Below are 24,478 nucleotides of genomic sequence, written 5' to 3'. Positions count from 1 at the left end.
CCTGTCCGACTTGCTGCCTGTTTTTTCCTCCCTGCTGCTGCAGATCGATGCGCCGCAGGTGATGCACGGCTGCCCTCTGAGGATGAAAGAGGCGTCTGCTGTCAGAGCCTTTAAAGTCACACATCTGTCACTCCTAAGGACATCACTGGATGGGCTCCAAGATTGATGAGCATGCGTACACACACACACACACACACACACAACACACACACACACACACACACACACACACACACACACACACACACACACACACACACACACACACACACACACACAGGTCCCCCAGCAACGACAGATACTGCACTACTCAACTTCCTGCAGCTCAAACTTGTTTTCTTTATTCTTTTGATTTTATACTTATTACGTGTTTGTGTGTTTGTGTGTGTGTGTGTGTGTCTGTGTGTGTGCATTAATGAAATGATGACTAATACTTGCAGAGGCTTTGTAGTCTCATATCTTTCTGTCTGACTTGAGGAAATTAATCTGCAGCGGCTCGGCCCCGTCGGACACGGCTGTTGTGTTCACTGAATGCTTATTTGTGTTTGTTAAAGAGAGGCTGTTTCTATCAGGTGGTTAGTTTGAAAAGATCACTTTATTAATTAACAAACTGCCTCAAAGCGCTCCCCTTGGTTCATCATATAAAGCCTTTTAATGAATGTTTGTATAACTTTGCAAATTATATTGATTAATTAGAGTCGACTGGGTACTTTCCAAACTTTTGTCGATCAGTCAACTTTTATTATTTCTCACCGTTATTACTTCTAACCTTATTATTGTAGAGTCATTTGTTAGACGCAATCCAAACAATTATTTAAAACCTCTATATGTATAAAACACAGACATAGTCTCCACAATGTCACCAGAAACCGTGAAATGAAGCCAATCTGCAGATGCAGCCACATTAGATATGACACCGGCTTTGAGCTTACTTTTGAAAAGCTACAGGGCACCCACCATTCACTTGAGCCAAACTGTGTCTCTGATTGGATAATTAAACAATCCTAATCATTTCTGAACTGCCGAGAAAAGAATTCACTCACTGTACGGTGAGCCGATAGCGAAGTCAGCGTTTTAGACCCAGACTGTTTTTTTGAACCAGGCTGTAAATGTGTTTTAAATGCTGTAAAAGTCTGTTTTTATGGCTCTCTCTGCAGCCAGCCTCAAGTGGATTCTCAATGAACAGCAACTTTTAGCACCTCTGCATAGGCTTCATTTTTCTAAACAAGATGTTGCCCCTTGGTTTTGAAAAGTCGTCTATGAGCGATAGTCACTGTGCTAGCAATGTATACCATCATGCATTGCAGTTCAGACAGAAAAAAGGCTGATTACTGATAATGGGATATTACATTGCTATCAAAGAATTACACTCAGCTCTTTGTTTAACTCTCTGACGAGTGCATCCCACAACTCAGAGCAGCAAACACACAACACAGACTTTGGTTCCTGAACCACCAATGGTGGTTCATGCATTTACTTGTAATTCTCGATCAACAAAAATAAATGAGATCTGTTGCAATAACCTGAATTGTAGATAATAATCTCTTGTAAAATTGTTAAATAATGAAACAGCCAGAGCAGAAGAAGATGGCTTGTTTTTCAGCTGATGTCAAATGGTTATTTCTTCATCATCGTACGACTCTGATGCCGAGTTTTGAGGCCTATCGTCAGAAGGTGCCACATTGGAAACTCATCCTAGCTTTGATCCAATTAAAATGAGGTGAAGAGGCAACACTTTAGCTTTTTTACAGACTGCTACAGGATGCTCATCTGTCGTTTAAGTCATCCATGCCCTTATATGGGCAAAATTTGTAATTTGATAACCTCAAAAAAAATAGTTTGTTAAAGGTAGAGTCTGCAGGATTTTCCTTAAAAATAAAAATCCAACTTTTACAGGGATAATCCTGCCCAATTGTCTCCTCTGGGCCTCTAAACATGAGTGTCAGTGTCTGTGTCTGTGTCTGCCTCAACCCCCTCCTTTGCCTGTATGTTAATGTTTTGGTTGTATCAGGATGTTTCTGGGCGGAGAGTAAGCATGGTCACATCAGCCAATCACAGTGCGCCTAGTGCACAGGTGACTTAGCATGTTGATTAGCGAGTGGAAGAAGCTATCTTTAGACAATTTAGCACAGAAAAAAAAACAACAACAAAAAAAAAAACAGAACCATGCTGAAACAAAATTTGAAACAGATCAAGCTTTTTCCTTAACAAGGATGAAGCTTGGCTTGTCTTTCTCTAATTTTCAGGCACAGGATGAAGAGAGACGTGAGTTAGCTTTCTGTTGAGCAGGTATGAGTCAAATACCTGTCATTAGCCTATGCTAACATGCTAAGTCTGGTTCACAGCTCTAGAGTCTTTCACACATAGAAATGTGATGCTACAGGTGGTTGCTGGCCAAGTGAGTGTGTTCATGTAGCTACAGTTGGAAGAGTAACCAAAATTTCTGCAGACCCTACCTTTCAAAAATATCTAAGTGTAGAGTGCTTGCTGATAGAGAAATAAGCAATTCAGACACATACCTTACTTTGAACAAGGCCGTACACATGTTTAATTTTGTTCTTAACACTGACTTTCTTAAGATGGGTGTGTAAGTGGTTTCTACAACCAGCCTCTAGTGGACACTCAGTGAACTGCAGGTTTCAATACTTAAACACAAACTTCGCTGCTCGGTCCTACAGTAGTACAAATCACGTCAGAGGAGATGACAAGAAAGAAAGGTGCTTGACTTTCAAAGAATAAAAATAAAAAGAATGAAGAAAAAAAAACACTTTTTTGAGTGGGGTTTGGTTTGACCATTTCTGACACAAGAATCTTAGCACTTGGAAGCAACGCTTCACATAACCGCTGTTTAAGCCTGGATGGTGTTTTTTTTTTTCTTTTGGGGCTAAATGTTGAAACAAGTTGGTCTGTTTAGTCTCACTTCCTCAAAGAAAAAAGTGTCCAAGGTTAATTTCCTCACAAACAAAGAGCTTTATTTATCTCACAGTTGTCAGCAGCACTTAAATCAAGCCTGACCTATTTCACTGAGTTTTCATATTGCTCATAAATTGACCTCATTCTTGTCACTCTAACTCGCACATGAGCAGCCTCAGTAATATTTAAACACGGCAGCGCTGGGAACATGTTTCAACATTTAAGGAGCTGTAAATTCAAACAGTAGACGAGATGACAAGAATACACCTGTGGTATGTTTGGCTGGGAATCAGGACAAATCCAGGATCTCAGAAGAACTGCAGGATGCAGTCTGAATGAATAACGTTTTCACCCCAACATGAGCTGGAGGCTTTTAACAAACACTGGTTTTTATCAAGTTGAAAGCTGCAGAAGCTGTTTTTGTCCTTACAGTCTGGATATCATTTAAAGTTGATACTTTCCATTTCCTTCAGTCATTAAACAGCAACTCTTTTAAATCTAAATGCTACATAAAGGTGCTTAGGTGTATGTTACATCCACCCTGTGACTGGCTCTATGGATCAGAGGGAGAGCACACTGGATCAGTCTCCCAACCAGGATGAAAGTATCCCCACAAAAGATCTCAGATTACACCTGTGTTTGGGGAAAGCATCAGTCATAAGAGAGAGGATCATGTCTGACGGTGGACATCCCCTCTCTGGTGTAGTAACAAGTCTGCATCGTCTGGTGAACCAGATAACAGCATCTGAAGGCAGCAGGAGGAGATCTGGATGCTTAGTCACGTCGTGGTTTGATGTGTGACAGAAGGCTCCCTCCACAGGAACGTCCCCGTACGCTCGGTACAGATTGTTCTGTGTTTTCACGCTGCGGACCAGCAAAGATCTGTGTGTAGATCTGTGTGTGTGTTTCTGTGTGTGTGTGGCAGCACCTACCTGCACTGTGCTGTCTCTCTGCCATAGGTTCAGTCACGGGCTCGGCCCGCTAATCACAGCTCCCACGTCCCTCACTCCCACACCCAGAGAACCAGACCACCTGCATGACACAAAGAGACGACAGTCCTTCACAACCAGGCTTTACAAAGCATCCTGCTCACACACACACTCACACACAAACACACTTATGAAGGTGGCAGACACAAAATGTAATAACAATAGGTGCCAGAGAGCAGAGATCCCCGTTTCACGTGCTGCTGGATTACTGACACCAGTTTAAAAAGTCACTGGACACATTTAGCTTTTTTTTCTTTTCTTTTCTTTTCTTTTTTTTGTAGTTTTAAATAACTTGGTCAGGAAAGGGGATACAAAGCTGCATTGGCTGCTGACTGCTTTATCACCATCACTTGTCCCCTCTCAAGGAGCAACCAAGCGGCAACCCCCGATCTAAACATATGTGACAATGCAGAAGTGCTAAAATCTGCAGTTCGTCAAGTGTATGTTCAAGACTGGTTCCAGAAGTACCAAGAACCACATCAACATCAAGCCAAAAAAAAAAAGACAAAAGATTTCTACAGCATAAATAAACATGTTAACTGACTCGAACAAAAAATGTCTCCAGTCTGAATAACTAATTTCTCTTACAGCACACACTTAATGAGTTTTTTTTTCCCTAACTCTGCAGTTTAGAAAGTATTGGGAACATGATTTAACCAAACCAGCAGCAGAGCTCAGCTGACTGACAGACAGGCACTCAGTAGCTTTTACAGGGCGGGCTCAAAGCCCACATCATTTCCAACATGGCCCTGGTTGATGATTATCTTTAAAAGTCCATTTCAGAAATAGACAGTAGATGTCACAGAGACTACGCCCATACAGTCTGTGGTAGTGTTTCTTAAAATGTGGTCCACATGAGAACACTGTGTTCCCTTTATGCAGCATTAAAATGAGAAAAGGAAAAAGAAAAGAAAAGAAAAGAAAAGAAAAGGAAAAAAAGAAAAGAAAAGAAAAGAAAAGAAAAGAAAAGAAAAGAAAAGAAAAGAAAAGAAAAAGGCAAGTTCATCAGGACTTGCTCCGAACAAGATGAACTCTTCCCTTTAAGTTTAAAGATGGTCGGTGAATGGGCCTACCTACATAAGCTGTGCTGTTTATCATACTGCCTGCAGAGTTTATGCTACTGTTAAGGTGTATGGAGAAATAGAAGGAGGGAGAAGGAGAGGTTTAATAATTGTTTGAAAAACATTGTCACATGTACGATGAGAGTTGTAACCGAGGAAACACCAGATATACCCCTGGTCTGGCTTCACTACATAACATCTTGACTGCGTACGTCCACTCACGCTGGTGTCACCTTCCCGCTCGATGAACCTCTTCTCTTTCATGTTGGGCTGTAAAACCTTAAACCTGTTGACTCCTGGTCTGACTGCGCTCATAATATTGGTTTGTTGTTGTAGTCTACTAATTACAATCTGATTTTGATGTGGTTTGTTTTATTTTGACAGCCATAGGGCATTTGTAGGTGGTACTCTTGCATAGCTGTCCTACTTGTTGATCCCATGGTGCATTGATTCATCACAGCTCTGGCATCTGGCAAAAATAGGATAGTTGTGCATATGCTGATACCTGCCAGAGCAGGGAGTCATCGGGGCTGCATCAGAGTGGATCCAGTGTGAAGTGACACATTGACTTGAATGGAAATCTATCTGATCTGGTGCTGTAACAGAACAGAGTCAGACCAGAGACTGACTGATGTATTTTGGTCATAATGTCTCTGTAGGGACTCTGTCTGTTTTTCTCTGTCCTGGGAATGTTTACCAGGAAAAAAGAAAGGTCCTTTACCTTCTGGTTGTTGAACACCCCAGCAGACTTTAATTTGGCCCAACAGGATGGGTTGGTCCATTTAAACCCAACAGATGAGTAAAATATTCTGCCAGAATGCTGAGTCAAATGAGATACAATTCTGGGTTGTTTCAGCAACACACATTTGAACCGGCATATCCCCTTAAAAAAGGCAGTTTAATTCAGCTTCATTTTAGACATTTTTCACGAAACCATAGAGCACTAACAGCCAGTCCATGCTGTAAAACGTGGACAACATGTCTGTACTGCAAAGCACAGACAGCCAGTCAAGAAGTGGAGCGCCAACAACCGATCCATGGTGAAATGTTCAGGCAGGTCTCCAGAGTCATTTTGACAGATACAGCCTGAGCTTCCTGTGTGGATATCCACTGCGTTCCCTCCTCACTCACGGTTTCAAAACGTTGTCACAACAAAACTTAGTTTGCTAATGTTGATATCCTAAACTGTAATGGAGCAGGTATTTAAATGTAAAGGCAGTTATTTGAAGTTTGGTTTCAGAATGATTTGTAATATTCAATTGAAAAGGTGCTGAAATACGTGGCTGCTCAGTGCATGGAGCCTGATGCAGTGTCTGATTGTTGGAGCACGTCTGTTGACGTTGTGATGTTTGAATCACTAACAACCCAGGTGCTGGGTCAACCAATGTTTGTTGGGTTGATGGATTCTTAACCCAGCGCTTCAGTTGCACAAAAATAACCCAACACCCACATAAATAACCAATTATTTAACCCCAGTTTAACATTTCATAACCAGCAGTTGAGGAAAAAAAAAACTGAGCCGCTTTAAGTGTGTATGTAACAAAGCAGGGGGTCAAGTAGGAAAGTCAGAGAATAGAAAAGAAGTAGAAGATGAGAGAGTATCCATCAACAAGTCTAGACTACACACACACACACACACACACACACACACACACACACACACACACACACACACACACACACACACACACACACACACACACACTGGGTAACCAGCAACAAGTGAAAACCAGACAGTAAGTAGAACTCTTCAATAAAACAGGAAACACTTCACAAACAAGGCGAATCAGAACCCAAAAGTAACAAACCACATCACAACACCAGAAATAACAAAGAAAAACAAGACTGAAAAAACTCAACTTAAACTAGAAAAGGAGCAAAACAAGACATAAAACATGAATCAAACCAGATGTTAAAAGCAGGACACAACACGGAGACAACATGAACTAGAGAAAGCTGATTCTGATTAACACGGGCACAGACGTATACATCACAGCGCTCCACCACACTGCAGGAAATAAAGTGAAAGTGGAATTAGATGTAGAGCTCAAATAGCTTTCTGTCCGGTGATGATTAATGAAGTACGACTCAGCTCAGAGTAGAAAACTCTCCAGAGATCGGCGCCTGAACTCCAGCGTCACAGTAACTGGTCTCTGGAGCCTCTGATTGGACAGAGATGGATGTTAATGACCTTTGCTTCTTTCTCTGCTGACATTTACAGCTAATTTACACTTTTTAGATTCAAGCTTTCCAGCGCTCGCTCCTAACCGTGGAAGGTTTAGCCTCAGTTGTAGCAGGGAGAGAGTTTTTCTGTTTTATTGCTGTTGTCGGATTTGTTTCCCTGTTCAGTCTGAGTTCATGTCATGAGAATCTGACCGATGGATGCCCCTGGAGAGGATTTGCTACTCATCATTTTTCCTCTGGCAGCACTCTGGCTTGGGAAACTGAGGAGAGGGTTGTGTTGGCGTGGGGTGGATTGTTATTTTTCTTTCTAACAGCTTTGTGTCTTTGGATTCACACAGAGCAGAACCACAGGCGGAGCTCGTGTCGATATCTGCAAATCCTGTCTGGGAGAATAAGCCGATGAGATGCACTGACACGGCCGCCTGATCCCACGATCATTTACAGAATGTAAATAGGATGCTTGTCAAAAAGCTGCCTCATGACACCTGCATCTGCATATTCATCCTTTAACAGCTGAGTGATCACACCTCCTTATTCCTCGCTCTGCGCGGGACCAGATTATGTCAGCTGCAGAATAGAACGATCAAACCGCGCTGCATCTCAGCCGAGCCCTGCTGCAGACTCAGAGTGTGGGAAACAGCCCGCAGGTGAAATATGAGTATGAGCTGAAATATGGGAGATGAGGCCCTGCAATGAATCTTTAACTCAGTTAAAGTCGCAGGAATCTGTTGACACCGTGTTCACCCTGCTGCTGTTTAACCACACCTGTGTTAAACATGCATGAGACAAGCCGAGCTCTAAATGAAGGCATCACGTGTGTGTATGTGTGTGTGATGAAAGAGGCTGCAGCTCCATAATCACACACTTAAAAGCTACATGGAGGAAAAAAAAATGTTATGTGCTTACAGAATTCTCCTTCCGTGCCAGCCCTCATTTTTCTTGTTAAAGAGGAAGTAATGTGATTTTTTTCAGTCTTTGTTCTGTCCCTGTACCCTTGTAGTGGCATAATTAAAAGCAATAAAATAAAATAAGATAAATAATTAATGAAAACCACAATTTTTCTCTCTCTGGTGTTTTGAAAACTCTTATTTCAGCCTCTGTCTAAAATACTTTATTTTAGCTGTTCTTTAACCCTTCAACCCCTATAAAATCATCAGTCAGCCTGCCCCCCCTTAATAAAAAAAAAAAAAAAAAAAAAAAAAAAAAATCTGTCAAAAATAGTCTTGTGTGAATTTTTTTTTAATATAAACTCAGTATTAAAATCTCTTAAAAATATGTCATTTTTATGTTTCAGATGCTTAAACTTTGTAAAATACCAAAATAAAAATAAAATATGAAAACATAAACAGCTTTGATTTTTTTTGTAAGTTTTCTCTATATAAAAACTGTAGATTTACAGATCCAAAGGTTTTGAAATGACAAACATACAATTTCGACCCTAATACAAAAACACATACAGTTTTGTTAGCCTTTGCTTTTCCACTGTTACAGCTTGTTTAAGTGCAGATGAGACCAGGGTTTTTAATGAATGATATTTCTTAATGCAGTGTGTTTCCAGCTAAAGGCAAAAAGAGTGCAGAGTGTGTGCTAAAAGAGGAATCTAGTGGCAGGTATTTATTTAACAAATGAACAGCAATTAAAAAATAAGTAATAAATAAATTAATAAATAAATTAATAAATAAATACATACATAAATTAATAAAATTCATTATTATTATTGTTATCATTATTATTATTATTATTATTATTATTATTATTATTATTATTATTATTATTATTATTATTATTATTAATAATAATAATAATAATAATAATAATAATAATAATATATGACAGTAAAGTAAATAGACAAGTGATAACATGTATGAGACAAAGCCAGTCAGAAAAGTGGCACAAGCTATTGGAAAAAATTAGTTTAATAAATCTTGAAATGAGTAGTGAATATAAACTGTTTCCTTAGTTTGTTTGTGATGGCTACAGCCCCTCTGTCTCCTGCTGTATCTCCAGCTGCTCTTCCTCCTCCGTAAACCCAGCAGGAACTCTTCTCTTCTTCGTCTACAGCCTTGACTTTTTCTCCTCAACCATGTGCATTAATATTAATTATGTTTATAAAACAACCACCGATTGAATTTATAAAAAGGAGGAACTTTGTAAAATACAGATGAAGAATGGAATAAAAAAAAAAACAAACAAAAAAAAACAGACAGGCTTTTGCCAGAACACGGCAAAACACCAATAAAAATTTCAGAAAAAAAACACCAATACTATTTTTTTTCAACAAAATAAATACCGAAGACAAAGAAGACACTTCTGAACTCCTCTAAACTCTCACTATTTTCACTCTCACCCTGTTTCTCCCCCTGATCCTCTTTCTCACCCTGTTGTAAAACTTGAAAAAAAAACGAGCCTGGGCACAGCAGCCACTACTGTGGCTTCCATAAACTGTCATCATATCGTCAAAACAGTCAAAACAGTCGAAACAGTCAAAACAGTTAAAACAGTCAAAGAGCTTTGATATTTTTTAGAATGTAGGTCACTATCTTTAATTGGCAATGGCATCTGGTGTTAAAGGGGTAAGCTGACTCTTTAATGCCCCCCTTCCCTCTGATTGGCCTGTCAGTGGTGGAGTTACAAGCTGACTTTTGTGTTTGAGGTCGATCCTTTCTAAGTATCATGAACCAGTTACGATTTTTGTAAGTGTCTTATAGATATTTTCCACCCATCTTTTTGTTTTCAGTGTGTTTAGAAGCTTTAAAAGCTCAAAGGGGTTTAAGATCAATAAACACATGTGACGTCCCAGGCAGAAGGAACGGGTCTAGGGTTGCCAGCTTTGAAGTGAGGGTAGTCTCTTGCTACCATACAGTCTATGCTTGCTACACAGTACAGCACACGCACTGGGACTGGGTCACATGAGCGTTAGCACGGCCATGGCAGGCAGCCAGACACACAATGCATGGCGCACAGAGAGAAAAAATAGATGCATCTTGCCTTTACCTATGCAGCCGGGACAAACCATGTCCCGTACTGGACACGCCTCTTTTGGCTCAAATACGGGACGTCCTGGCTAATACAGGACAGTTGGCAACCGTAAGCGTGTCACTCACTGAACGTCAGTGCTACATAAACCACCTGTGCTAAACTGTAAGCTACGTACATGTACAACCATGATTATCTACTGCTGTTTGATGGAGTGTCAGCCAAGACAGAGTAAAACAGCCTTGTGTTTTATGTCAGAGGGGCTAACTGGTTTCTGTTTACACCATGAGTTGTCCTCTACTCCAGTCATTGGGTTCCTCACACTTCCTGAGCAGACTTTCAGCTCTCATCTCAGATCTACTGGAGCTGAAATACCTGAAAAAAAAGTTTCAGAGAAGCACAAACACTGAGGAAAACTATGTAAAATGAACACGGAGGGTGGGATTTTTGCAGCCCTAATTAAAACCATAGACACACATGTTACTTCCTAAACTGAGGTTAAAAACTGTGTCTGTGCATGAAAGAAGACAATATGATATCATAACAGCAGAGATGTGGACCGTACACAGCCTATTAATCTTTTATGAGTGATGTTTTATGGCTCTCTTTGGCCTTTAAGAATTAATTTCACAGCAAAGAAAAACACGGGTGAAAGAAAGTTGAACAGGATGTAAAAAATGTGTGTCCTGGGCTCTGGTCTGCTGAAAATAAAACAGAGTCTGATGGGTTTTGGTACTCCGTTCAGCCTGACCTTTATTTTTCTGAACATCTGGTCTATGACGTGAGCCCTGTACGCTCAGTGAGACGGCTGACAGGAGTCCAGAGCGGAGGTTTTAAAACTCCCAGGATGTCTGAATGTGGGGCATCGTCCTGCTCATAGGATTATATAACATCCATTAGAAACAAACAGCAGCACTCGTTTCATTCTTTGCTCACTTTGTTTCATGTATCACTGCACAAATTTAGAGAACGAGGGTTTTCTCTGATGTGGGATTGATGAATAGGTGAAAACAAATGATTACAAAACAAAAACCAGGAGTGAATTATCTCCTTAAATGTTATGACAAGCATTCATGGATCAGAGAGTTTTACTTTTTCAGTCTCTGACAAGATTCTGTTTGCAACCAAACATCAGGTATCCCTGTTATAAACCCTTCTGTGCTGTCTGGTCTTTTTGACCCTAAATGGTATCAGAGTTTACAAAAAATGACGGAACTTCTCTATCATGAGGCTTAAAACCAAAGGTGACTGAGCCTTTGTGGCAGCTGCCCCTCAGCTCTGGAACAACCAACCCTGGCATATCCGCTTAATCTAATCAAGTCTAGTTTTAGACCTTCTCTCATGACAAACCTCTTCTCCCTGGCTTTTAAATTTTATTCTATCTTATCTTACTGTTTGTTTGCACTCCAACATTGTTTAGGTCACTTTTGTCATTTGTGCTGCTTTTGACCTGCACATCACTTTGGTCAACTTCAGTTGTATTTAACGTGCTCTTCAAGTTCAGTTTGAGTTACGCTGATTTTGGAAGTCACTAGTTCTTTTTAGGTAATCGTCATGCTTAACTTCCTGTCCTGCTCAAATCTCCTATTCAAGACTTGACTCATCGCAGCTCCAGCATCAGAAACAGAGGACTGCTGCGTATTTGCTGTGACCATGGGGAAACTAACCCTAACCCGGTTTAGAAAAATGAAACCTAAGCAGAAATGCTAAAAGTTGCTGCTCATTGAGAATCCGCTTGTGGCTGGCTGCAGAAAGACTGGAAGTCACGAATGCACCCAGCCAAAAAAACAAAAAACAAAAACAAACAAAAAAAAACAGACTTTTAAGGCATTAAAGCATATATACAGCCTGGTTAAAAAAAAAAAAAAAAAAGCTTGAATCTGAAACTTTGATTTCTCTATCCGCACACACTGTTTGGTGAGTGAATTTTTCTGTTAGCTGTTAGAAAAGAAGCTAACAGTCAGCGTCATATCCAATGTGGCTGTGTCCACATATTGGCTTCATTCATGGTTCCGTAGGTGCTAATTTCATGGGTGCTTTAGGGCCAAAGCACCCATGGAGAATACCAAGCACCAATGTGCACCAATCATGCCAATGCTGTGGTCATTACTTTTCTAGCATGTGAGTTGCTGTTAGGGATGGGTATCTTTCATATTTAAAACGATACAGTACCCGGTACCTAGCAATTGGTAGCAGTACCCAACGGTACCAATTCTTGGTACTGTTTTGTGTTTATGTGGTAAAAAAATATAAATTTGATTCATAATAATTTTTTTGTCAACTGGACATATCAATTCTTCAATATACAAACTTGCAATGCTTTTATGGAAAATCACCTGCTCTTCCATTCCTGCACAGGCACAAGGATGCATTTGGGTACCTAAACATGGTACCTTTTGGTTTTACGTAAAAGGATACTTTGATTTACTTTGAATTTGGTCGGTACCTATAAAAGTACCTAATTTGGTGCCCATCCCTAGTTACTGTAATTTTTTTTTTTTTTTAATCTGTCCCCTCAAAGCTCCAGGATGCGCAGTAAGAGTAAGATTCATGTCTTTGCCTTAATGCTAAAAAACTGTGTCTATGTTTTTGACTAAACCAATGACTAGGGTAGCCCCAAGCAAAGTTTACTTGGGAGGAGAGGCTCTACAAAATGTAGAAGAGTTTAAGTATCTTGGGGTGGTGTTAGATTAAAAAATGCTGTTCCAAAAACATGCTCAGAAAATAGTAAAAAATATAAATTTTAACATACGTAATTTTAAACATATTAGAGCATCTTTGACTGATAAAGCAGCACTTACATTTCTCCACTCAATGATACTCTCACATATTGAGTATTGTATTACCAGTTGGTCCTACACTGGCGTCTCTGTCATTAAACCCATTGAATCATGTTACAAAACGGCACTGAAAATTTTAGACAAGAAACCCTTTTCTCACCATCATTGTCAAATACTTGACAAATATAATTTACTAAATTTTTCAAATTTTAAATTATTTAAATCATCCTTCTTAATTTATAAAGTTTTACACCATTTGGCCCCTCCTACAATGAATGAGTTCATCAAGCAGAAATCCATCTGTGGTCCTACGCGAGTGACCCGGGCCACGGCCAGAGGAGACTATGAACTTCCACTGAGACGAACAGCGTTCTCCCAAAACGTCCTGTCAGTCCAAGTCTGCAATTATTCAAGAAACACCTAAAACTGTGGCTGAGAGAAACGCAGTCATGTGAGCATGTGTGACTTATAAGTTGCTCATGTTGGTGCAATAGGGATTTGTGCAATATAGACAGGTGCAATGATCAGTGCAGTGGGGTTTTGTGCAATATGAACTGGGTCTGCGTAAATCTGTGCAATGACGTGAAGTGCTATAGGAGTTGGCGCAATGGAAGTTTCATTTGCTAATTGCCTGATGGACTCTGTGGGATGTGAGGATGTGCAACATGTATGTTTCTGTTTCTTTTCATACTTGTCTACTGTTCTGTCTACTTGTCTTCTGTATTTAGTTTGCAGTGTCTTGTTTGTGTTTGCTACCATCAACCTGCCAGGGGGTCTGTAGATGGAAATTAGCCCAAGGCTATAATCTGGCATATTTACATTTGTAAAAAAAAATGTTCATTAATATGTGCTGTTCCCTCTTTAATAACCAATAAAAATAATAAATAAAATAAATAAAAGAGCAGAACTGACTGATCATGTAAACCATTGCAGGTGCTGATAAGTGGCAGACTGGCATGTCTTGATTTACAGCATCAACTTCAGAGCCACACACAGCTCCACTCTTGATGGCTTTAAGTACAGCTCATTGTTCAGCCATCTCGTCTCTGGGGAGCTGGTTTTTAGATATCTTATCGTCTAAACTGTATTCTCTCTGTACACTAGAGCCTTAAGTCTTGCGTAAAGTTCACAGGAGAAAGAGACTGTGTCCATGTGTCCATGTGTGCATTCATGCTGGTTTGCTGTAGTGTCTGTGCACGCCTCTGTCCGTGTGCTTGTGTGCATTACTGCGTTTGCTGCTGTAATGTCTATGTGCGTCTGTATCAGTGTGCATTTGTGCATTTGTGCAGTATTGTCTGCGTGCCAGTCTATTCTAGTTTATTAAAGTGGCAGCCATGTACATTTTAAGCACCCACCAGCTTAAACCAGAGCACCAGGTGACACGGGTGACATCGTCCATGTTTTGTACAGTCTATGGATGTGATGTGCTAGAGCAGGGACGCAGACCACAACAGAGCGGAGGAGCTGGAGGAGTATCCGGTGTATTTTTGCCATGATGTTAATGAAAGAACCTCTCCTTCTGTCTTTCACCCTCTTCATCCCTCTTTCTAACCCCTTAATGACACTTCCTTACTGTCATCTCTCAGACATTTAGTATTTTGTACTTGAGTTCTTTTTGTCGAGAGCTCTAAATGGAGATTACAGAAAGAAAACAGAAATCTTAGTTATCCGTCTGAAAGTATGTCTGAAGATGTTTGACAAACAGACGGCGGTGTCTGTGACCTTTAAATGCCTGGAGCTACACATCTTAACCTGCTGCTCCTCATTACGCTCTCTGTCCTCTCACGTCTTGGAAATATGAACCATGAAAAGCTCCTCGCTGTCATCGCACACGGGCGCTCGCCATCATTCTGTATTAAGAGTTCACAGAGTCCATTTCACAGTGGAAAAGACCACTAATCCCACAATTCCCTCTGTGCCACCCCAACACCAGGACAGATGGACATCCTGCAAGACTAAACTTTAAATCTGTGTGTGTGTGTGTTTTCCTCTGCACTGTGGGAGGCCTTTGTGAGTGTATGTATGTGTGTGTGTGTGTGTGTGTGTGTGCAGGAGCTCCTCAGAGGAATGAAGCTAATCTGTCCTGACAGAAAATCACTGCTGCACCAAAATGTTAAATAACCTACTTTTCCGTGATTACAGCGCTGCACCTGCAAAGCTCATTAGCTCCAGGTTATCAGGATGAAAGATCCTCCGGCTTTTTATAAGTCAATTAACGGAGATGAAAGATAATGAGTTTGATGGAAGGCCTTAATAGGTTTTCTGTTAGACGTCTTGTTGAATGGAGGAGCAGACTTTCACACTTTCAAAGGGCTCGACTCCTGATAACGGGGGAGAGGAATGCATCTTGTTTATTGTCGTCATTCAGGCTGTTCTGTTTATCTTCATGCTTTCTTAATGGTTTTATCTAACACTTGTTTGTTACTGTGGGAAGCTGACGTTCACTGTGCATAACCATCTTATTACTCTGACTAATGCAGCAGATAGAGTGGAGGATGAAGCCATGGATTACTTTGATTACTTTTTTATTCATTTAATTTTTTTCAGTTGTGTTTCTCATCTTCCTGAAAATTTCTTCAGAGTCCAATTTCAGCCTCTTGTCTGGTTAGTCAAACTCAGTGATATGGGCATCGCACTGCTTGGTAGTTATGGCGCTGTGGGCAGGTGTTGATGTTTTACAGTGGGCTTCAAACACCCCCTATTGTGAGCCTGAAAACACCCAAAAGCCAGCATCTCTCCTTGACATATCTATTAACACTGAAAGTAACATCTAAACACTATATTTGTGATCTATTACTTTCAGTGATTTCTGTGAAATCAGTCTCTCAGTGCTAAAACATCCTTGTTCCATCATCACAGACTGATGAAATCAAAGCTCACCTGTCCCTCAGGTGTCTCTTGATCCCAGATGATCAGTGCTCAGTTTTCTGTAGTGTTACATGATGTGTCAACATCAGCAAACTCTGCTTCTGACCATGGAAAATGTTCTCCATTAGGGGGCGATATGAGGAAAATGTGTCAGGATGTTTTTATGGTAGGATCAGGATCTGGATTTTATCAGGATTTTTTTTTTTCATATTCACATTTTTCACCTGAAAACAACATTATCAGACTCAAATACTGTTATATTAAACTCAATTTTTATTTTTATTATCATTATTTTTTTTGTCTTTTCGGCACCATTTCTTCACTTTACCGTATTTTCTGGACTATAAGCTACACTTTTTTTTTCACAGTTTGGCCAGTCCTGCAACTTATAGTCAGGTGTGTCCTATATATCAAAACGTGTAAAGGTTACTTTTACTGCAATGAAGAATACAAAGAAAGACAAATGTGACTTATTTATATTTCATTTTTTTAAGGCCTTACAGAGACCGTGTATTTTCAAAAACAAAAACCCCTCCCTCATTCATTTTTGAAAATATCTTTGTCCACACTTAACCGAGCAAATACACTTACAAGTGTGTCCACGTGAAAGCATGAAACCTGAGTTTACCAAAATCTTCTCCTTGGCTGGATCTTTCAGAAAACAATCTTTTTAATGACATAAAACTGCAGTGGATGACAGGCCTAAATGTATAGAAATATATGTAGTTTCCCAGATACCCAGCTACACCTTGACATACGTCATTCGTCATACTCCAAGAATTCAGTCATCCTTTCCTGTGGCCTCTGATGGGTTTTTTGGAACTCTGGATGTTCATGGAGCACATTTTCACATCATAATCACTAAATTTGTTTGATGACATCAGCTATAAGAGTTGTTGAGTGTTAGCAGCATGTATAGAGCTTTTGCTTTATCATCCTGAGACCCAAGCTTTTACCTGGTCCGCATTTTGCTATTTGGGATAGCTAAGACTTACCAGTATGATAGCTAAACTTTGTCCTTGTACAGGAAGTTATTAGTTATTAGTTTTATTATTAAGTTATTAGTTATTGGTGTTACTGAAATTTTTGATTTATATTTTTTCCTCTGTTTGACTTCAGGAGCTGCAGTGGAAGTCTTTTGCAGATATACCTGGTGTAATATTGTGATGTCACCAAAAGATGATGTGAGGTCAAAGTTTTGAAAAATAAAGTATCACAGGTCTGAGGCAGAAATGTAATATCTTTGTATGAGTATGCGGGGTCTCAGGTGGCTAAAGAAGCAGTCTATGAACAGTTGAAATGTAGTTTTGTGAGATGCTGTGAGACAAACTTTGGTTTGTTTGTGACCTTGACAGAAAATGTAAATGTATAAATCCTTAAGAACAGGATTAATTTCAGTGACATGGTTAAAACATTGTAAGATAAAATCTGTGAGCTGCATGAATAGTCCAGTTTTCTTCTTTTTTTTTTTTTTTTGTAATGTGACAGCTGAAGTCTCTTTCCTGAAGCCGTCTGTGCCTGTCAGCTCTTGATGCTCTGACTCCAGCCTCAGTACCTCCTTGTGAAGCTCTCTGAAGTTCTTGAATCAAATTTTCCTGACCATCCTCTCCATGCTGCGGTCATCCCTGCCGCTGTGCACCTTTGTCTACCACACTTTTCTCTTCACCTTTCCATAATTATATGGTTAGAAACAGCAGCCTTTCAGCGACGACCCTCAGTGGCTTCCTCTCCTTAGGATGTCACTGATCATCCTCCGACAACTGTCCACACAGCAGCCTTTGGTGTGCTGCAGGCGGGGACACGAAAAGTGCTAAAATAAAGTGGTTTTCTGACATTCTGACACTGAGTCCTCTCAAAACACACTTAGACTGACTCCTGTGTTTCAGTCAGACTTTCTTTAAACTTTGCAGCTGTTGATAGCCTAGCAGAGGTACCCGTTCTTTGTCTGGTTTCTCAACAAATGGGTTAGGCTGGATTCCTTGTGGTTAATTCACTCAACCAACAAGTACCTGATACAACTACTTTACTCTGGTTACAATACACACAGCTCTTTGAGTGGACCAGGGAGTGTACCCTGCTAATAAATCCACCAAAGAAGAAAAACACGACACAGTAAACAAAGTACAACAATGGAAGACATCCAACAGTTTGTCCTCTCTGTGATTTCCATGTGGCTCTTTGTTACAAAGCACAATCAAGCTTTCTTTCAGAGCAGTCTGTGTGCCGCCAGGAGAAACCAAGCAGCAACCTCCAGTCTGAGAATATGAGACAATGCTGAAGTGCTAAAATATGCTGTTTCTGGAGTGTCCACTTGAGGCTGGATCTGGAAGTACCGGAAGTCACATACACACCAAGCCAAAAAAAGCCATTTTCAAAGCAGAAATTAACCTATTTACAGCCTGGTTCAAATAACGTCTCCTGTCTGAGTCGCTAATTTTACTATCAGCACACACTGTACGGGGGTGAATTTTCTTCTAACTCAGCCGTTCAGAGGATATTAAAATCGTGAGCTCCCCCAATAAGAGGCACAGCTGAGGGTCACGTGACGGCCGGCGCCCTATGGCTGTACAAGAAGCACTGGCCACTACCGATATGGCCGCTATAGCCAATGTGCATTTTCCGTTTCAGTAACAGACGGGTGACGTCGGCGAGACTACGTCCATGTTTTATACAGTCTATGGGAGAAACCCAGCCGCTGTCGCAGGGTAAGTGGCAATTCTTTCGACCAATCAACTGTCTGCAGTGTTGTAGCTCCACCCTCTGAAATCTGATCAGTTTAGTTTGCCCCCCCTACAGAAGGGTGCCAAAAAGTGGGACGATTTGTCTCGTAATTTGGGGGTTTGTCCAGGGATCAGTAAGTAGAAATGCCACAAAATGCGCAGAGATAAACCAAACTGAACCACTTGGTGGAAACAAGGCTTAAGGCTCTCCACTCCACACACCCCCTTCTCTCTGATTGGCTGGCTCTCTGGAAGCCTGTTGGGGGCAGAGCCATGGGCAGACCTTGGTGTTTAAGGACCACCTACGCACAAATCAATAATTTGAGCTGACATTTATTTACAGTAAAAGTGAAAAAAAAATGGGGTCAAATTTTCGAAGAAGACAAACTCCAACACTTGACTTTATTTAATGACTTCAAGCATATGTTTGTTCAACAGCTGGCTCGGATGGGGTTGGAGCATGTTTTCATTGAATAAAATAAAAACTTGGACTGGGATGTTTATTACGTCTTCAGAAGAGTCTGCTGCTTAAATTGCCTATAAAACATACTACAAACATTTACTCTCCGGAGTTTCTTCATTCGGCACAATCCCCCCTCCTCTCTGAACACTTTGCACCCACAGCTTCACTGCTGATTGGCTGTTACTGTGCCATTGTTCTGCATGGACCCAATCAGATTGTGCAGTGGGTGGGATGATGCTGGAGACAGAGAGGCCCAGCTGCATTGAGCCAATACAACCTGGTAACATTATTCTTATTGGCTGTTGAAATAAATAAATAAATAAATAATAATAATAATAATAATAATAATAATAATAATAATAATAATAATAATAATAATAATTTTATATATATATATATATATATATATATATATATATATATATATATATATATATATATATATATATATATATATATATATATATATATAAATAAATATATATATATATATGAATATTTTTTTTTTTTAATTTATTTCGAACATGAGGTCAAAGTGAAATTTCTGTCAAAGACAGAAACAAATACAAACAAACAGACATTATCTAATCACATATTCGAAAAGGAGTTGGATGAAGTATAAACTTATTGATTCCCACCCCTTTAATAATAACAATAACAATAACAATAACAATAATAATAATAATAATAATAATAATAATAATAAAGTAGATGCTGATATCCCTCGAAATGCTGAATATTGGTGCTGTTAACATTAAATGGGCCAATAGCCAGTCAAACTGAGAATACCCCTCTTTAAACACAGAGCCCTCACCACAAAGTAAGACTTAAACTAACATTTGACCTCTCGCAGACACCCCTCATCACCAGTTTTCATTTTTTACTTTTCGCAGGAGAAGATCCTGTCAGACATCAAAGCCTGAGCTAAAAATCCAACAGGCGCTTCAGCTACAGCAGACAGATTTTAGATTCAAGCGTCAGATTTATCACACATCATCAGACATCAGACGAACATCCAGCCTCTCATCTCCCACCAGAGAGAAACCAAATAAGTGGATTTCCCTCCAAATTTAAACTCTTCCTCTAAAGTTTGCTGCAAGCTGCGCCAAAGAAGCTTTTAGCAGAAATCCCCAAACTAAAGGTTAACGTCTGCAGCCGTGGGACGCTTAATTCACTCATCACATCTTTATCAATGAACGTTTTTCCTCATTGATCCCTTTGACACAATGCTTCATGTGTAAACTGGCTTCAGCTCCTCTCTGATATTCACTCTGTTTATTCTCTGATTTATTTTTTCAGCTGCACAGCATCAATTACCCTCCTCTCCGTCTCTGCTCACATTTATCTCCTCCACGAGGAGGATGAAGCTCTTTCCTCCCCGCGCTGTATCTCATTCTCTCCCTCCACATTTGGTCCTTGAACGCAGCACATAACAATGAAAAATTCAGCTGTAGTTAAGAGGCTCTTGTTTTCCTCTGCACTTGAGTTATTGCTGGCTCTAATACACATTTATCCTCTGTCTGGATATATGCACTCATTTCCTTTGCATAATATTTCAACTAATGGGAAACTAATGGAAGCATCCTTCTTAGAGGCGGACACGCTTCCTGTTAAATGGCCGGTCGGCGTTCTGGGCAGCCCAGTGTCTGTCTGCAGAGGCCAGCAGTAAAAGAGATAAGAGGGGGACACAGTTACTCTATTTCTGCTGCTGGTGTTGAGAAAAGTTGGTGTGGAAGTTTGGATTCTTTCTGGAAACAAAGTCAAGCTCCAGAAAATGATTGTGTCTGTGAAAGAGCAGGTGGTTTGTTTGTTTCTAACAGTGACCGTTTTCTCTCAAAACTATCAATAGACATGATTCAAGCAGAAAATGAGACTTACTGTGTTGCCTCTAGACTGAAATGAGGAGAGTCTTTGCTGAACAGCAGTGATGAAGTTGGTGGTTGTTTTGTCCATACATGTATGAACTGTTAGAGTGTGATTTTCAACAGGTGCCTGAATTTAAAGTTAAAGTTACATACGTATGACAAAACATTGAAGTAACACAAATCTTAACATACAACTTGGTGACAGACTGCTCAACATGGACCCAACACTGCGCATGACCAGGGCGGTGTTAGCATCATGTGAAAAATTAAAGACAATGAACAGGTCTGTCCACTTGTCAAAGAAGGACAAATAGTAGTTTTAGATTTTATCAGCAGCGTGTAAAAAGGCTATAACATAAAAATGCTTGCCAAAAGGCCAATTGACAGGGCAGATATGGTCTGAAATAAAATAAAAAAAAAATACTGAGTCTAAGAGTAGAAAAGTTGTTGCAAAACTGGGAATCTTGTGTACAAAACATTAAAAGATAAATTAGCAATAACTATGTGAAGTTCATTTCATGATAACAGTGTATGAGTATTTATAGATGACCCACACTTTAGGTACATACAATGCTGTATTTTTCTATGCTTGAAAAAAAAAAGAATGGGTCTATCGTTGTATTCATGAACTCAGCAAATTATGATAAAAATAAAAATTATGATTAAAAAAGATGGAAATTTTCAAGATAACGCCCCCCCCCCCCCCCCCAATAAATTAATAAATTAATAAATTGTTGAAATAATTAAAATAATTAAAATAAAATAAGATAAAATAAAAATACACAAATAAAATAAAATGAAACAAATAAATAAAAAAAATAAAGGAAAGTTTCCTTTGAACAAAAGCTGAAGGCCAGGATTCAAAGAAGAGAAACTGATTTTAAAAAATGCACTTTGATATGAAAGTTAAGGAAAAGTGATAGTCTGTGTGTACTGAACGGTGCTGAGGGAATTCAAACTCAGCCTAACACAAAAATAAAAGTCCCTGACTGGGGTAAAGAAGATGATTAATAAAAAAAAAAAAAACTACGTAAAACCAAAGGAGACAGAGACATTTCGACTTTGGAAGTGGCTGCCCTACAACAGACTCACAGAATCAGTTTCACCTCTTAAATCCCTTCTTTAAACAGACTTTTACCCTCATGCTTTAATGTGCCATCATCTCCTGATTGCCCTCTTTCTTTCTTTACTTTTCAGCCCATTTCTACTTTTTTATTGTAATATTTCTTTATTTTTAACTGTTTTATTAACTTTAGTTTTCTTCTCTTCTCTGTCTAATGACTGTTGTATCTTATTTTTGTAGCTATATCTATTCATCTTGGCTGGGGAGGTTCCTTCCTGTGTGGCGTTTGCCTGTTCTCTCTGGGTACTCAGCCTTCCTCCCAGAGTCCATTTCATGGTTTTACAGTTAAAAAGCAGTTAGCTTAAAGGCTCTGGTGTCAGCCTGTTTCAGTCTTTGTTACAGTTACATGTCTGCGTGTAACTGATTCTTCTTCTTCTTCTGAGCTGGGACCAGCACTAATGAGGACACTGACTGGTGACCAACCAGTGGCTGCAGGAACACTGGTGAACCAACTGAGCCACAGCAGTGCAACGTAAATATGAATGATAACTTTCAGAAAACATTTTATCATATGTAAATCAATGAGGATGAAACCAATCATCAGCCCCCACTTAAAGGAAACATGCAGATTACTACATCCACAGTGTACATTAGACAAGATTCACTCAGCTCACAGAGATCGGAAACCAAACAAACTGATCTGTCAGCTGTCCAAGTTACAGATCAGAATTGATACGATTTATTGATATTGATGCAATTATTAATTCTGTTAATCAATGCAAGTCTTTAACGATCCCTTAATCAATGCCTTTCATTGATCAATTAAAAAAGTAGTAGAGGCAGCAGAGGTACCCTGACCACTGTCATCACTGATTACTCTGATGATTATATTTACAATTAATCAATGAATCGAAATGCATTGTTTTGTCATCACAACTTATTGGGCAAAAAAGGGAAATAAATAAAAATGTGTCCTCAATCTTTTCACCCTCAGGTCAAACAGTTCACCCCCTCTGCCCTAACACGATCCGTAGCAGCTAACGCTAATGCTAACATAGGTTTAATGAACTCCTTGTGGTTTTCAAACAGGGTGACGATTTAATAAGAAGACCAAATTAGTCCTAAAAGACATACCATGCATTTCACAACATATAAAAGGAGTGTATGTGGGATTTTGCAGCTCCTCACCTCGCTGTTGAGCTCTGTCATCGATGAACCAAACATGTTAGCATTTTAAATTCTGGATCATTGCACTCGTACTGACGTGACATCTCAAATACTCCCAAACACTGGAGTTTTTTGGACGAACGGCTTCTCCTGCTCTGCCATTATTCGCGTGTTTACTTGTTTCCTTCACCTGCCGGCTCAGCTTCTCCTGTAACACACTGATTTGTTTACATGTGACGCATACAGCCCAGGTAATCTACACTCCAGTCCAGTAGGTGGCGGTGATGCACCTTCAGCTAGTTGCCAACCTCTAAATAATCTGACAAAAAAAAAAAAAAAGTTTTCACCTTTGCATGCTATCACAGTTTGACTAATGTTACACGTCACCCTGATGTTGTCTTTCTTAGAAAAATGAGCCCATGCTTTGGGTCATTTTTGTCTACTTTTCAAACCATCCACCATGTTTTTTTCCTGACAGTCACTGTTCTTGGTTCCCATCCTTAGTCCAAATTTTCATGAAACCTTATTTGACTTTGCATTAAACTTTGCACCACTCTCTTTTCAAACAACATCCAGGCATCCAATCAGCACAGCGCCATAATATCAAAGCCTCCCTGTCCGCTCTGATCACTGCCCGGCTGAGGAACCGAGAAGCTGCACATCCTACACAGTGACTGAATCTGAGATTCTCTCTGTAAGTGAATTCAAACCTTCTTTAAGAGACGGTCCTGACATGTTGTAAACAGATAAAATACTGTTATATGGAAGCTTTAAGACTGTTAGGGCCTGTAGCTTCTCTGTAATGAGACATTTAAACTGTGTTACTCCCACAGATCACTTTAACTACCTCACGTCCTACGGAGAGCTGCGATGAGGAGGAAAGCAAACTCATCCCTTTTAAAGACCGTGGATGGGGTTTTGATGCAGTATTAGACGTTTCTCACTGTGACTTCTCAGCAGGGTGCCTCTCTTTGCAGACTCTGTCTTTGTGAGAGGACATTCTCGTTGTATTTTCTGCCGCTTGTCCCACCGTGTCATCCTGAGCAGACAATGCAGAGCTGACGTTTTGGGGTCAGTGTGCAAATTCCCAGAGAAAGAAGTCTCAAAAGTAGATTTCCAAGGAACAAAGTGTGCTCGCTGTGGTCTGCCTGCTGATAAAATATTCATACGACATAAAAGCAGACCCCTGGTGATCTGCCTCCATGCAGCCACACTAAAAACACGCCTCCTGGAAAGCCGGCGTGGAGAGAAGAAAAAGAAGCTGAATTAAAACCAGCACGGTGGTTTGGTCGACACTATTGGTTAAAGAAGCTATTTATACCAGCCCCCTGCTGTGTCAGTCCCAGACCACCAGCCTCAATGGATATGCTTCATTTAACAGCATCACATCACACAGCATCACCATTCAGAGACGTTCAGAGACGTTCAC

At 39.9% G+C, this 24,478-nt stretch overlaps 1 protein-coding gene across 1 annotated transcript in view; it reads right to left on the bottom strand.

Annotated features, from left to right (window-relative positions):
* lrfn2b (leucine rich repeat and fibronectin type III domain containing 2b) overlaps positions 1 to 24,478 on the bottom strand; it is a 273,402-nt gene that overhangs the window by 95,521 nt on the left and 153,403 nt on the right. Inside the window, exon 4 of the mRNA XM_074685512.1 lies at positions 3,846 to 3,945. The gene's annotated coding sequence lies outside the window, so the exon portion shown is untranslated. The remainder of the gene's footprint in view (positions 1 to 3,845; positions 3,946 to 24,478) is intronic.

Source organism: Halichoeres trimaculatus, unplaced genomic scaffold (assembly GCF_033239565.1).
Source record: "Halichoeres trimaculatus isolate MK-OKI-2021-1 unplaced genomic scaffold, fHalTri1.1 fHalTri1_scaffold_13, whole genome shotgun sequence".
Lineage (NCBI taxonomy): Eukaryota > Metazoa > Chordata > Actinopteri > Labriformes > Labridae > Halichoeres > Halichoeres trimaculatus.
The sequence above is the reverse complement of the archived record's forward strand: the minus strand, read 5'-3'. Positions and strand labels throughout refer to the sequence as shown.